Genomic DNA, 4,263 nt, shown 5'->3' with positions numbered 1-4,263 from the left:
CCTCTCCAGCCTGCCCCGGTTCCCTGGGCTTATTTTCCCCTCCGTTGCTGCACCGCGACGTGAGCTGGTTTTCAGCTCTCCGGCCTGGTTTCCTCGGGCAGTGTCACAGGGGGCTCTGGGGGCGGCCGGCACCCCCGCCCTGCCCCCCGGCCGCGGGGCACCCTGAGCTTTTGGCTGTGCAGAGCCGCTGACGTCTTTCTTCTTCAATCTTTTTCAAATTTCAGGTTGAAGTGTGATGCCGAATTATAAATTTTGCCCTGGGCTGTCTGCAGGGCCTCCAGGCTGTGCAGCACCAGCAGCTGCTGGGGAGACCCCCGGCTCCCGTGTCGGAGGAGGCAGCCCCGAGCTGGCACCGCACTGCCCACCGCCCCCCTCTCTTGCTGCACATCTGAAAGGGTGATGTTATTTAAAACCTTCAGTCCCCCTGTGGTGGAGCTCCAGAGGTGGATTTTGGGGCTGAAACCCTGGGCTGGCCACCCCCTGCCCCCCGTGCAGCACATGTGAGGGCTGTGGGGGAGCCTGGAGTCAGCGGAGCCGAGGGGTTCACTCCAACACGGGCCCGTTTGAGGGTCACAGACGGAGTGTAACCCACAGAGCTGAGCCCACCCTCTCCGCTTGCTGCTGGCACCAAGGTCATCTCTTCCAGCTCCCTGGCCAGGAACTTTCAGGAGGAATTGCAAGGTGCACGTGCCGTCAGGCTGTGTCACCCACCCTGCAAGTCTTCCTGAAAACATCAGAGACCCGTGACCCCGAAATTCCAGGGACATCCAAGGAAACTTCCCCTGCCTGAACCCATCCGCAGCACTGACACTAATAGGAAAAGACCATTAAAAAGCTCCGTGATATTCTGTTCTCCTGCTGCTGGTCCCTCTCTCCCTTTGTTGCTGCTGGCATTTTATGCATTATTGAGCCCCCCCGGTCCTGCCGCTCTCCCGTTTCCTCCGCCGCAGCGGCAGCAGAGCCGGGCTGTCCCGGGGACCGGCTGCCAGCGGGGGCTGCGTCCCCACGCGTCCCCACCGCAGAGCCCAGCACGGGCTGCCCAGGGCACGCGTGGAGTCCCCACCCCTGGAGGGATTTCAAAGCCGTGGTGATGGTGCTGAGAGATGTGGGTCAGTGGCGGCCTTGGCAGTGCTGGATTAGCGGTTGAACTCCATCCTAAAAGTATCTTCCAACCAAAAGGATTCCTTGAATATCCACGGGGTCAGCCCCACAGAGGCTCCGTGTCCCTTCCTGGTGGGTGGCCACGTGCCAGCCCTGTGCCTCCCCTCGGGCTCGGGGAGAGCAGCTCTTCCCGGGGGCACTGGAGATGTCTCCTGCCCTGGGAGACCAGGAACGCTCTGTCTCCAGGGTTAATATTTCATGAGGCAGGTTTGGGAGGAGGCTGTGGCAGCCAGGCGTGCTCCGGGCTCCTGCAGGGGGGAAGGAGGGTCTGCGGGGCTGCTCCTAGAGGGATGGGGCTGGCGGGGACAGTGGGGTGACGGTGTCACCAAAGCGGGGCTGCAGCTGGGCTGCAGTGAGGGGCCTGCTCAGCTCAGGGGGCTGAGGGGTCCAGGGAGCTCAGGGGCGTGAGGGGTCAGTGCAGCTCAGGGGGCACAGGGGGTCTGCTCAGCTACCCCTGCCTGTGGCCAGGTGAGCCGGACCCCCCCAGCTGGGCTGGGCCGTCCTGGGGAGCACAGCCGTGTGAAACCCCAGGACACCAGCTCGGGGCCTCTTGCTCAGGTTCCCTCCATGGGGGCTGATGTGTTTTCCGTGCCAACGCGCCTGCAGGTGCTGCCCAGCCTGCCCGCAGCGGGAGCTGCTCGTGGGACGTGACGGGCTCCTGTGCCCTGTTTGCAGGGGGTGAGGTCGGGCAGGGTCCCTGCTCTGCTCCCCCAGGCAGCTTTGGCCTGGGCTGACCCCGGGTGGGGGTCCACAGTTCAGAGACCACCTCTGCTCTGCGTTCTGCTCTTAGGAGCTTCACTCTCACCAGGCAGGTCAGAGATGAGCAGTGTGTGTCAGCACGATTTTACAATAGCTGATCTAGATTTATATAACACTATTGTACATTTTTAATTCTCTTTGGATTTAAAAGCAGTCAGTGCTTCATTTCCCACCGTGTATTGTTCTGCTCCCCAATAGAAGATCCCACTGGAAATGTGATGTGTATTTCCACATATCCTTCTAAATTTGCTTGAAGACACGAAGCCTACACCGTGTCTTGCTGGTGGAGCAGATTTGTATCTAACATTTCCAGGCAAACTGCAACACAATTACTGTCATTAAAGACAAATTCACTTAACTGCTTTAAAGCTCCGAAAATGACTAGTGAAGCTGCACGAGCGGCATTAATTCCTTCTGCTCCGCGCTGGTGTGAAGTGGCACTTTCCTTGAGTCAGTGAGTCTGCAGGGAGCTCCTGCCCTCCTGCCTGGAAGCCCCTCTGGGCCCCTCAGCACCCCCGGCGGGTCCGGCTGAGCCGCGGGGGATGGAAGGACCTCCCGGGGTGCCGGGGCTGCCGGTCCCCGGGCCCAGCTGGTCCCCACGGCTGGGCCCAGGGCCGGGTCCCGCGGCGGGTCAGTCCTGCAGAACCTGCTTTGCTGGAGAAGCGCTGCTTGTCCCAGGGAGGGAGGCAGGGAGGGAGGGAGGGAGGAAGATCCTCCGCCTTGCAAACCAGATATTTAAATTAATTTCTTTCTTTATTTATTTTTTGGGGGGGGGAGAGCGGAGGGGGAAAAGACTGAGCAGGAAGTCAGGATTTGGGCAGCTATTCCCCAGTATTCTCTGGGAAATAAGCACGGCCCCAGACCCAAGCCCACCAGTGCCGGGTGTCCCCACCTGCCCCCTCCCAAGGCTCCCACCCCTCTCCCCTCTCAGGTGTGCTTTTGTACGCCTGGGGGCTCCCCCCTCCCCAGCTCCCATGATATCAGATGTGCCTCTATTGATTTCCTCCCTGCATTTGTTTTTGTTATTCATTATTAATGGGATCATTTTTCCATCCTCCGTGCATGAAGGCAAATTTTGTGTAAAAATCAATTGAGTGAGCACCGCCAATGGCTTGTTTGGTTTGCTGGGCTTTTATCTCCTCTGCGCAGTCCCCGAGAGACAGAGAGCAGGATATTAAGGAGCAAGGACGGAATGGGGAAAAAAATAATAAAGCAATTGTTAGTGGTTCGGAAACCATGGAGAGGGGTTTGCCTGCGGAACCTTTGTCTCACACACAGGGGCTTTGCGGGGCATTTCCCTGCCCGCTGCCCAGTCGAGCAGGTTTCATTTTCCCCTGGCACTAAAAGGGAATTCCCGTTCCCAGCAGATTTGGCCAGATTTCTTGTTTTGCCTGTGGGAGGTCGGTTTGTGTGTGGGGTGTTATAATAAAGTGTCTCAGGGCAGGTCCCACAGACCTGCCAGGTCCCACAGACCAGGACAAGAACCCCAACCCTCTAAGAAAACCCAGAGTCTTGATGCTCACGCACCTGGAGGGCTCAGCAGGACAGGTGGGAGCGGAGCTCTGTGCTGTGGTGGCAGCTCCTCACAAACCTGATAGCCCAGTCCCCGGCCCGACTCCGCTGCCAGGCTGGGGTCTCCTCCCGCCCCCCTCACCTTGCCCCCCGGCTTTGGGCACCGCTTGTTACACCGAGAAGAAACTCTTCGCTGCTACTTTGTGCCTCCTCAGCTCTAAACTATTTCAACGGAAGTTGAAGGAACTTAATGCCCAGGTCTGGTGAGTTTCCGTGCCGCAGTACATTTTCTGGCACCAGCACTCCGGGAGCTGCTCCCCCCGAACTCCCCGACCCGGCCCCGGCAGCGGCTCCGCGGGGGGCGCCCGGCAGAGCAGCTCCCACAGACCTGCCAGGTCCCACAGACCAGGACAAGAACCCCAACCCTCTAAGAAAACCCAGAGTCTTGATGCTCACGCACCTGGAGGGCTCAGCAGGACAGGTGGGAGCGGAGCTCTGTGCTGTGGTGGCAGCTCCTCACAAACCTGATAGCCCAGTCCCCGGCCCGACTCCGCTGCCAGGCTGGGGTCTCCTCCCGCCCCCCTCACCTTGCCCCCCGGCTTTGGGCACCGCTTGTTACACCGAGAAGAAACTCTTCGCTGCTACTTTGTGCCTCCTCAGCTCTAAACTATTTCAACTGAAGTTGAAGGAACTTAATCCCCAGGTCTGGTGAGTTTCCGTGCCGCAGTACATTTTCTGGCACCAGCACTCCGGGAGCTGCTCCCCCCGAACTCCCCGACCCGGCCCCGGCAGCGGCTCCGCGGGGGGCGCCCGGCGCCGCGGGGGGCGCCC

This window comes from Chaetura pelagica, unplaced genomic scaffold, assembly GCF_000747805.2.
Source record: "Chaetura pelagica isolate M959 unplaced genomic scaffold, ChaPel_1.0 scaffold177, whole genome shotgun sequence".
Classification (NCBI taxonomy): Eukaryota; Metazoa; Chordata; class Aves; order Apodiformes; family Apodidae; genus Chaetura; species Chaetura pelagica.
The sequence above is the reverse complement of the archived record's forward strand: the minus strand, read 5'-3'. Positions refer to the sequence as shown.